The sequence below is a fragment of the Myotis lucifugus genome, unplaced genomic scaffold, assembly GCF_000147115.1.
Source record: "Myotis lucifugus unplaced genomic scaffold, Myoluc2.0 scaffold_28, whole genome shotgun sequence".
Lineage (NCBI taxonomy): Eukaryota > Metazoa > Chordata > Mammalia > Chiroptera > Vespertilionidae > Myotis > Myotis lucifugus.
In genome coordinates this window covers 10,491,901-10,503,551 of record NW_005871076.1, presented here as the reverse complement: position 1 = coordinate 10,503,551, position 11,651 = coordinate 10,491,901, and the positions used below count along the sequence as shown (strand labels likewise).

The following is an 11,651-nucleotide window of genomic DNA, read 5'->3' as shown; positions in this document are numbered from 1 at the left end:
TGCAGGGCCCAGCTGGAGAACAAGGCACCTCCTGGTAAGAGCGGACTCAGATTCTGCGGGGGCCAGGCCCTTCCACTCTAGCTCCTGAAGGAGCGCGCCCAGCCCCACCCATGCAGCAGGGAGGGCACAGGCCAGCGGCAAATGCCAGGGTCTGCCTGTCTGTGTGAATAATTCCCTTCAGCAGTTCATCAAGGGCGTTCCGTGCTCAGGGATGGGCAAACCTCCCTGGCGTTCATGACTTAGAGGCAGGCGTTGCAACATTAAGCAGCTATTTGCGAAGAAGGGCCTTCATTTTCTGCTTCCCTGCCCTGGCATTAATAAGGAAAGCGCACCTAATTGCCAAGAATGGTTGAGGCAACGAGAGACAATTCTGAATGCCAGGGTCAGGAAAGGGCTGGGGCACCCCTGATTTCTCCGAAATGGTCTCTCCTCTGTGTCTTAGCAGCTTCCTCTAAGGGCAGTAAACAAACAGCAATTTCTTTGTAGTTTGGTAATTGTCTCATTGAAATAGTCCTGTAATTTTAATTGATGGTGTTCACTCCCACCACCCGTGGGAGGAAGACAGTGCACTGGGTCCCCAGGGCAGCCTAAGTCATCCACGGTCCCAAATCGTCCCAGTGTTCAGCTCCCACAGGGCCAGAGACGGAAAGGGAATGTTTGCGTGCCTCAAGGGGGCTGTGCGCCTCAGGTCGAGGCCAGGCCAGTCCCAGGCCATGGTCTTCGCAGACATACGTTGGGGAGGGTTGGGAGCGTCTTCGTTGAGAACTGAAACTAAGCTCCAGGCTTCACTTCCGGAGATGCCTGCTCCCTTTAGACAACAACCGTATTGATTTTCCCAGTTAACTACCAACAGGTGGGAGAGGAGGGCACGCAACAAAATGCCATTTATAATTTAAGATTCTTTATTGAAAAGGGCTCCGCGGTAATAGGCCACCTTCAATCATTTCGAAGATGCCTTCACAAAGGAGGCGCGGCGTCTGAGATGGAGGGCGAGGGTTTCCCAGTGTTTCCCCTCCCCGCCCCTTCCGCCCTCAGCTCTCCTGTCAGAAAGCTATTTTATCTCCGGGGAAGTTTTATGCCAGGGATATATGACCAGAATACATGAAGGTCTTTTAAATTTATTTTCAATAGCCCCGCTTACTCTCTTCCCTCTGAAATATTTAGCATCTAACTCGTTCTTTCTGCTGCTAGCAAAGTCCAGGTGCAGGTAGGTGGCTCGGTAGAGATGGCAGAATGTCACACCAAGGTAATTGTTTCTCTTTATTTCCTCTAGATAGAGAATAAGTAATAGGCGAGTCTGAATTAACGGGCGGTGCTTCCATCACCGGCTCCAGCGATAAACATAAAGCAGGAGATTGAATTTGGAGTGGTCTGCATAATCAGCTCCCCGCCCCCCCTCCCGCCCCCACTTCAGAAGCCTGCCTGAGAATGATCTACATTCCCGGCCAGTTCTGCTCTGGGCTGTGACGGTTCCCACCCTTTGGAAACTCTGAGCGGAGGAACTGCCTTCCGTATCCGACTTCAAGAAGAGTGTGGGCCAGTGGGATCCCCCTCATGGAGCTCTGAGCAGTGCAGTGGGGGGAGGGGGGAGGCAGGGGCAGAGTTCAGGGAAGAAGGAGGGGCAGAGAAAAGGCAAGGAGTAGAGGCAGGGAGGTGGGAGAAGGTAAGTGCATGGGGCAAAAGCGAGGCCACAGCACCCAGACAAGAGCCTTGACGGGCGTCTGAACCAAATGGAATCAACCCCCAGACCTTCCGAAGCCTCGTCACCGAGCTTCAAGTAAGTTGTGCGAAGCTCGATTACAAAACCATGAAGGAAGCGGATAGCCGTGCGCCGGCCGTTCGGCACCCTGTGGAGGGCCCCTCCATTTCCTTATCTCCTGTGTACCTCATACATTCCATGTAATATGCAGCCCACGTGGCTCTAAATGAATATTGGTCTAAGCACTTGGGTTTAGCTAAAGTACACTGTTACTATCTTACACAATGCTCTTATACCTCGCAGAATAATTTGAGATTGAGAACAAAGTTTGTTTTTCCCCCCTCCAAGCATTTTAAGCAGACAAGGCATAAATATTCATGAGTGATAGGAAAGCTAGCGAGAGAGAAGTGGTGGCGGAGAAAATGGTTCTGTGAAATTTTTATAGCCCAGCTACTTACTCTGAACAGAAAACAGTACATCAGATGTCAAATCTGCCATCCTCACCAACCGACGCCCAATTTCTGAGGGGAAAGAGGTCTCTGTCCCACCAACATTTCCGAGTCCCCTTCCCTCCCCCGTCACAGTTTCTCTATTCAGGAGCCAGAGGTTGTCCTTTCTGTGGAGAATGGACCTCCCTGACCCCATGTCTGTGGGACCCACTGCGTGGTCTTTCGATGCATACACATACATTATAACTAGAATTGGAAGACTGGTTTGTAAGTTCCTTCTCACGCCACAGTGTGAACCCCAGGAAATGGCTGGATGAGGTCAGGAACCAAGCAAAGTCTGGGTCAGATATACTCAGTGCCTGGGGCTGGGGTCCTGGGATCCTTCAGGTGGATCAGCATAAACCCAATTGGCCCACCTGAAGGTTATAACCACGACCTTGGCCTCTTTGGCAAAGTGTCTTCACACCTGGGGCTGAGCCTGGCATGGTGGGTGCTTAGTAAACCATTTGTGTTAGTGAAGATTTTTGCATGTTCTGCCATCACCGCTCTGCTCAAGGAGCCAACAGACGCATGCCATTGATATGCAAATGTTTACCCACTATGTTTCAGTCTGTTTAAAATAACTGTTCAAATGACTCACTAATTGTCCGTGAGAATAAATCATGTAACAATTCCACAATATATTTTTTTTAAATCTTAACATCAGGGAGGGAGGCTGGGAAGAAGGGAGGAAAGAAGGAAAGGGGAGGGGGGAGTTATAGACATTCCTTAAATCTGCTATAGCTTAAGTGGCTTATAAAAATATTGCTCTGATTTCTCAGGAGAGGGCGTCAAATTTCTCACAAATGACCAATAAGCAGCTCCACCATTTTTCTCTCTGATTCTCCCCGCTATTCCAACAAATTCCACTCCTTCCCTGCCTACCCACTAGATTGCCACTCCGTGGGGCATCTACCTTATGCTGACTACTCTGCTCAGTGCTTTTCATACGTCTCATTGAATCCTCCCAGCAAACCCGTGGAGACGGGGCTTGTAAGACCCCACCTTGCGGACGAGGAAACCGAGGCTGGAGAACATATGTGGCTTGCCCTGGGCCACAGAACTGGTTGGCACCAGAGCTGGGAATCAAACTGCTTTGTGGGGTTCCTGCTTTTACCCAGTTCCCCGTATTTCTCTCTTCAGGAAGGTACAGGGTGGCAGACTTGACCCCTTCATGTTTTGTCTGCTTCTCTTCTCTGAGAGAACAACCGGCTGCATTTTAATTGGCTCCAGCGACAACGTTACTGAAAGCATCTTCTTTAAACTTTATCTTCAAAACGCTGCAAGATCCCTTTTCTTTCTTTCCTGAAAAGTGCCACTTTCCCAGAGAATTCAGAGAGAAATGTGCCCAGATAAGTGGTAACTCCGCTGGCGGGCACTAAAGCACACCTCTCATTGCAGATATTTCAGATTACTTTGTGCTCCAATTACTGAAAAGTTTCCATTGTCTGGCTTATGTGACTTCATCAGCGATGGCATCTGAGGCAGGTGCCAATCCATTAACACCAGTGGGACAATTTTCTCTTTCCCAGTCTCACGCTGGTGAATAAGATTGTAGGAGCGGGTTTCATTAGGGAGCAAATTATGTTCTTCCATTCGAGGCCCCTTGAACCCCAAGCCACTTTCGATGTTCCTCCAAGATTTTACTGATGAAAAATAGGTGGGAATTAACCATATAACCAATTCCATGATTTTTTTCCCCTCTCTTAAAATGTATGCTGTGGCCCCAAATGGACTTAGATTCACACAGCTACCTTCATCCTCACGATTTATGAGGTGACTGTACACACAACCAGTCTAAAAATACCATGACTGCTCATCTGAAATTCTAAGTTTCCTGGTGAGATGCAAGTCGCCTGTCTCTGGTCTGCTTCTATCAGCGACTCGGGTTTGAACCACAGGAGTGAGCATCTGTAACTGCGGTAATAGGCAGGGGGTAAATAATGCCTTTTCAGGAGAGAGCCTTATTTTGTTGCAATTTTAGAATGCCTCCAATATTAGAGGCCTGCAAATTTAATCTTAATTTCTTCCATGATTTTCTCTTTAAGGTTCTCCATTGATCCCCTGAGTCAAGAAAATGAGTAGTTTATCATCTGCCTGATCAACAATGGCTGAGTTCACCCACGTTGCCTCCTCCATTTCCTTCCATCAGATCAGGACAAATTTTAATTTTTCATGAAGAGTGAAACTGTGGCTTTTTACATGGCCAGATAACTGGGGTAATCGGCTCGCACACAGTAATGCAGTTTCAGCTGGAGGCTCCCGAGGCCACTGAGCTGCCCTCAATTGTGGAATGGAAAGGACGCTGCCTTCTCAGATGGAGTTGGTGGGGGGGGGAGCTTGAAGGGATAGGGGAGGGACGTACACACAATGTGGAGACCAGCCACATCCCACCCACAAGGCAGCCCATGGGTGTGTCTTGAAAGTATACAGATAAAAGACATTCCTTCTGTCTCAAATCTTTGAACATTTTCCATGGGAAGTGAAATTATTTGGGTAATTCTTTAAGTAAAACAAAAATGTCAAATGCTGGGGAAAGCATCTAGAAAAGTTTAAATAAAATAGAAATGCTGAAAAAATTTTGAACTCCTTGCTACATGATCTTATATTGTCTCGTGTTATTTCCTTCATAGCACACTTACCAGTCCCTAACACTTTTAAGTTTGTTCGCTTGCTAATTGTCTCCCTCCACTGCAATGATGGTCCCATGGACAGGGGCCTTCTGTGTCTTGCTCACTGCAGGCTCCCAGGGTTCAGACCAGTGCCAGGCACACAGAAGGAGCAAAATAAGTGTTTTCTTGGGTCAATGAATGAACTGGGAGTCAGCAACCTGAGTCTAGCCTGACTCCACTGATGACTTAACTGTAACAGGTACAAGACATCTCTGAGACCCACTTTTTTTCCATCCAAAGACAATGATACTATAGCCAATAAATGGAAACCACCCAGATCTTCCTCAACTGGTGGATGGTTGAACAAAATGTGGAACATAGGATGCTATAGGATTCAGCAATGAAAAGGAATGAAGTTCTGATACACAGAAGAACTGTAAGAATGTCTGCTCAGTGAAAGAAGCCAGACCCTCTAGGCCATACATTTATTTTTAGTCCATTTATATGAAATGTCTAGAAGAGGCAGATCTATAGACAGAAAGTGGATTAGTACCTACAACTGGGCATGAGGTTTCTTTTGGGGGTGATGGAAACCTTCTAAAATTAGATTGTAGTGAAAATCGTACAGTTCTGTAAATATAATTAAACCATTGAATTGTACAGTAAACACGAATGAGTTTATGGTATGTAAATTTATCTCAATAAAGATGTTTTAAAAAATGAAATACTCCTGCATCAAATAATCATAGGAACAAAGCCTCAAGTCTACTGACCACACAGACAAAGTTTTGGTCAAAGTAGAGATAACATCTAGGCCTCAGTTGTGTTTCAGCTGCAGGCCCAGAAAGCAGCAAGGCCAGGCAGGACAATGCCATAGCTGACGTCAGGACCAGCGACGATGACTAATGAGCCCCTGCCCTGACGCCAGCCAATCAGCAGAGGCCACAACCCTGAGAAGACACACCTGGAAAATTGATGAATGTTCTATTGAGACCCTCCCCGGAGACCTCCAGATAAAAGGCCTTAAGAGCTGGTCACAAGCTCATGGTCATGGCTCTAAGTGGGAGGTGGGTAAGGAGACACTGCTTGAGCTGGGTAACCTCCAGCTGCCATGGCTTGCCCCCTGCACCCACTGGCTTCTAGTGGACTGGTTTCACCAGAGGGAAAAACACCAGCCATTGAGTTAAACAGAATCAGGATTCCATCAGCATCGCGACACGGTCTCTGTAAGGAACCCGTGCAACATTTTCAAGTTCAAGATGGTCACCTGAGCTATGTAAATGAGACTTCCCCACCTTTCTCCTATTCTCACTGGGTTTTTTTTTACTTATTTTTTTAACCTGGACATGACACACTAAAGGACCTGACAGAAATAGAACTGAAGGCATTCTAAAACGACAAACTGCAGGGTCCGGGATGCTCACCCACCCTTGATACCTGGTGGACGAGATCCTTCGGGCGCGAATCTAGGAGCCCAAGTACTGGAAAGAGGACGGCTTTGGGCTCACGGCTGAACTTGTAGTCAATGAAGCCATGGAGTTCAGGTTTGTGGGAGGTGTCTACGGTGGCAACATAAAACCAGCTCCCTTTCTGTGTTTGACCTTGAGGATGCTTCAGATTCCACTGGAGAAGGAGCTCATTGTTGAGTTTATAAAAAATGAAGACTTCAAGTATATCCACATGTTGGGAGCACTTTACATGAGGCCAACAGGCACTGCAATTGATTGGAGCTGCTACAAGTACTTGGAGCCTCTGCACAACGACTATAGAAGAATTAAGAGCCAGAACCAAAATGGAAAGTTTGAACTGATGCACGTAGATGAGTTCATTGATGAACTACTCACGGTGAGAGAGTCTGATATCATTCTGGGCCGGCCACAGAAACGCCGTGTGCCTGAGCAAGCCAAGCAAGTGGAGCCTCGGGTTCGCGCTCTAGACAGGACATGGATGATGTGGAATCCAGTGAAGAGGAGGAGAAATTGCCCCCCCCCCACCCCCGCCCGGCATCGCTGAGAGAAGCATCAGAGCCTGAGTCCAAGAGGGCACGGCAACAGGCCCTGAGACAGATGGTACATCCTGTTCTAGTCCCTGGGTCATCACCACAGTTGCAGACACGGAGCCACTCAAATCGCCTGGAGGGCCTAAGAAAAGCCACCAAAGAGCCGGAGAGAGAAGGAGGAATGGGCTCAGTTTGGCTTTAGTCCGTGGCCTCCTGCAGATATGAAGGCATCTCTCCAGGTAGAAGGATTAAGGTCTACTCCCGAGGCAGCTATCAGAATATTTTATGTGTGTGTGTTTTTTTAACCTAAAAGTTTCTCCACTTTATTTTTTAAATGAAAGAAGAGCTGAGTTTTGTGTCTCTTTTTGAATCCTAATTCCTGTTTGAGGGATAATGGTCCCCAAGGGCTGCTTTTGACTCCTTTGTAAAACCAACATTGAGGATTTGAGGGGTGGAGGGTATGAATGACCAGGAGAGGATGTGACCACCTAGTGACCCTTTTGTTATTAAAGTTAATACACCATTTAAAAAAAAAATAGACACAGATGCCTGCAAAAAAATGAAACACTACCTGTGTGCCGAGTTCTTTCTGTGGCTTTGGGAAATGCATACAGGTGTAGCTACTATGCCTTTCACCTCCTTAAACAAAACAAACTACATACAAGACTCAAAAACTATTTTGAACAAAGAAGGTGACACTCATCCCTCCTTCTCCATGAGGATCAAATGAGACAATGTTTATCAAAGCGTTTGACACATGCGCGAGAAAAAGCTGGTGCGCATGATGGAATGCTGGCACCGCTGACCACACCCGCCCCCGGCACAGAGCAGGCAGTGTGGGGGACCCAGATGCTGGAGCTCGATGCCTGGGTTTGCAGCTGAGCTCTGCCATCTACTGGCCCCAGGATCTTGGGCAAATGACTTCACCTCTGTAAGCCTCAGTTTCCTCATCTGTAAAATGGGAATTTTAATATCGACCGCATTGTCTCCGATCTGAACCTGGTGCAGAGTAAGCCCTGTATAAATACCGGTGGGGCAAAAGTAGGTTTACAGTTGTGAATATTCGAAACAGAGTTTATTCTTGTATAATTATTTATCAACTATTGTATTATTTTCAGTTAACCCTGCATTTGCCATTACTACTATTTCAGTTTCTCATTAAGACTGAAAAGCTAAATGCCACCGCAGTGCTCGCACAGCCATCTTAAGTGCCAACGGCCAGAACATCGCTCCAAGTGACGGCTGGACAAGCAAAGAGCTTTCAGATTCACCAAGGTTTGCTTTGGGAGGCATTCTCTGATTTGACCTGAGCCACCCCCTTGCCCTGATAATGCCTGGCTTGGGTCAAGTTCAGTCCATGCCTACCAGTAGCCGCAGCTCCTGGAGAGCAGGTGAGAGGGCCTGTGTGTGTGAGTGCTGGGGGCCAGCGTCTCCTCCGTCCCAGTCTTTTCTGCTATGTTTTCTCCAGTGATGCCTCTCTTAGAATCTCACATCTAATCCTTAAGCCTCTGCTCGCGGATGACCTTCCACATGACCCTGAAGAAACGCTTCGTTAGATGATGAGCCTCTGTTTTCCCAGGAAGAAAAACTTGATGTTTACTTCCTTTGTTCACTTCGGCAGCACATATACTAAATGAGATTTCTCTCCTGAAGGTTTGCCTGTTCAAGAAACGAGCAGCCCCTGACCGAGCGGCAGGCCGTGCACATCACGTTGAGACCTGGGGGGAGGGAGAAGACGAGCCAGCCCGTGACAGGGACGCAGTCCCGGCAATCCCAGCTGCGCCTGCAGTCCAGGCTGCAGGGCACAGTGGCCATCACCTGATAAGCTTAATGAGCCAGCCCGGCAGCGGCTGGGGACCGCAATGTTTGCCGAGCTCATTCTGAGAGCAGGCCTATGTCTGGTGCCTGCACAAGCAGCGAGCATGCGGCCCAGGTATTTGGGCCTTGGGATGTTTAATCCCTGCTTGGGTTTGGTTTGTCAGTTTTCTTTCTTTTCTTTTTTTTTTATAATCCTCACCCATGGATACATTTTTATTGATTTTTAGAGAGAGAGGAAGAGAGAGAGAGAGTATTGATCAGTTGCCTCCCATAGGCACCCTGACTGAAGATTGAACCTGCAACCTAGGTACGTGCCCTGAGCAATAATCAAACCCACAGCCTTTTGGTGTACAGGACGATGCTCCGACCAACCGAGCCACCCACAGGGCCTAGGTTTTCGTTCTGATCCTAACCACTCCTGAGCCTCCAAGCACTGCTGTGGAAGGACTCACCACAGGTGCTAAGCCACTCAGCTCGAAAGAACATTTTCTTTGTTCATTCATTCAGCAAGTGCCTGGATTTGTAAGGGTGACAAGCCAGACATAGTCTCTACATGCAGGGAGTGACCCAGAATTGACCCACCCTGAGGAGGGCAAGTTCTGCTCCTTGGACAGCAGCCTAATGCAAGGAGGATGGGGGAGCTGCAAACTCCTGTCCTCGGCACCTAGGAGGGCACCCCTACAGCAACAAGCCCTGAACACAGGCAGAGAGAACTGGATCCCAGCTCCTGGGGATAATGGGTCTGGAGAGCAAGGGAGAGAGGGAGAGAGCGGGGGAGGGAGGGAAGAAGGGAGGAAGGGAGAGGAGGCAGCTGACTCCAGGTGGAAAGGGAAGACATCTGAGAAAGATGAGCAGGACCACAGCCAGGCAGTCTGCCTGCACACGCAGTCCCAGTTTCACTAAAAATGAATGCTAATCGATGAAGGGAAAAAAATGCCATGTGAGTTGTTGGTTTGAAAAAGAACAAGGGAGCCAAACTGCAATGCCAAGAGACGCAAACTCAGATCCAGGCTTCTGGCTGGCACTGCTCCGGCTCGGGCTGCAGAGCGACACTGACGGCACGCCGCTGAGGACAGCGCGGGAGACCCTTAGCCATGGCCAGGCTCCCGGGAAACATCGCCGGCCAGGGTGGGGGCTGCGCAGGGGTCAGTCTGATTCAGCCCTGACTGTTACAGGCCCTGAGGAAGCCACAGGAATGGCTGGCTTCCAGAGAACCCTGCAGGGGCTAACACAGGCTGACACCACTTTGCCCATTGGTGCCCATCACTTCCTGCCAGGCAACCAGCTGGCTGCCCAGAGTAGGGCCTTGCAGCTCACCTTTAGTCCAAGTGGCCCAGCTATCAAGGAAAATGCTGGTATATGCTGGCCGGGGCTATGACTGGACTCGCTCCTAAAGCCAGACCTTCTAAGACCATCTGAGTCACCTATGGATGGGCCAGCCGTCCTCATCATGGGCCAGACCCCCTGACCCTGGCCCCAGATGGGCCTCATTACTTAGCCTACAGGCGAAGGCCAGTTCACCAGCCAGCCTTTCCCTTGTGGTGCCACTTCCTCCCAGAGCTTCTCACTGCCAGGTTTTATGGTTCAGCAAGGTGCATGCGGGGCATGGTGGTGGGAGGCCAGGAGGCTCCAGGGCAGGTGGGCGCCTCTGGGCAGAGGCAGGCGGGGGGTCAGCAGAAGATGAAACCCTTTCCTGCTGTCGATCCTGCCACACAGCCCACAGGACGCCTCCTTAGCCCTCTCCCAGGCGAGTGTCCCAAACCATCTGAACTAGAGGCGCTGGCTGCAGTTTCCACCTCCTCCAGCTTCTCCCTGCAGCCCGCTAGGCCTCCTGGCAAGAATGTCCACTCCCACTATTTCCCTTTGGCCCCTCACCTCCCTTATCCTCATTCCAAATTCCCAGCATCCATCGCTCTCCAGCCACATGGCTGCTTCAGTGTCCACTAACCGGACTCTGCTGTCCCTTGCTCCCTGTCCACCCTCTCCCAGATGAACCTTGTAGGTCCATGCAGGTCCTCTGTCCCCTGGGTGTGGCACCTTCTCTGCTGCATAGCAACCTGGGCAATTTCTTTATCTCCCAGGCACGGACCCTTGAATGAATGAAAGTCAGCAGCGGAAGTGGTGTCTCACGCACTCTGAGCCCCCTCTCTGCAGAAGCTTGAACTGTAGGAAGAAGACCGCTTTCTGAGAAGGATGTTTCTCTCCCAGGCCTCCTTGCATAGAACTTTGAAGATAACACTGGAAGAAAGGCCACTTCCACTTGCACAAGTTGAGCATTTAAAAAAAAAAAAAGAAAAAGAACTAGAAATAATTAAAATTCCTGTTTTCTTCACTAACCAAGAAAGGCAGAGTAGAAGACGCCCACTAGCTTATATGTGAGGGGAACTCTGTTCTACGCTGATGAGAACCATCACGTGTCAATGAAAAGCATGCTTCGTGTAAGGCTTAGAGCAGCTCACCTGCGAATTCCCACCCCTCTGCCTGGCCAGCAGGAGAACCACCTCTGCTACCCAGACCTCCGCTGCTTTCTCTGCACCTCGAGGTGGCTCTTTCCAGACACCGCTCAGGGACACTGTCTACTGTCTCTTACGTGACAACGCAGTGACAAGAGCCTGGTGCCGGCATTCGGGACACTTCAAATCTAGTCCCAGCTGATGTCAGCAAGAGGCCCTGTGTCCCTCTCTGTAAGGTGGGGGTGCCCCTGCCTTACTTCGCATGGTCATCATCGGGATACGCTGAGATCGTGCGTGTGATGGCGAGGGCTCCCTGCATGCAAACAGCTTGTGTTTATTAAGCAACAACTCTTCCTGCCATAGGAAGATGCTGTGAGTTCAAGCTAACTCTCATTTAGGGATGATTTGCAGGCTAACTTCACCCAAAGAACTTCCCTGGCTCCTCTCTTGTTTTTATCTCTTTGTCAAGGATTTCAATACATTTATATTACCCTTGATAGAAGCTGTGAATTTTGGTATAAAAATGAAATGTGACTGCCTCAGATAGGGCCACTTCTCTACCCAGAAAAACCCCCACAACCT

The 11,651-nt window shown here is 49.2% G+C and overlaps 1 pseudogene; it reads left to right on the top strand.

The window, feature by feature from the left end:
* Positions 1–6,215: 6,215 nt before the first annotated feature.
* Positions 6,216–8,620, top strand: LOC102422955 (annotated as a pseudogene).
* Positions 8,621–11,651: the final 3,031 nt, after the last annotated feature.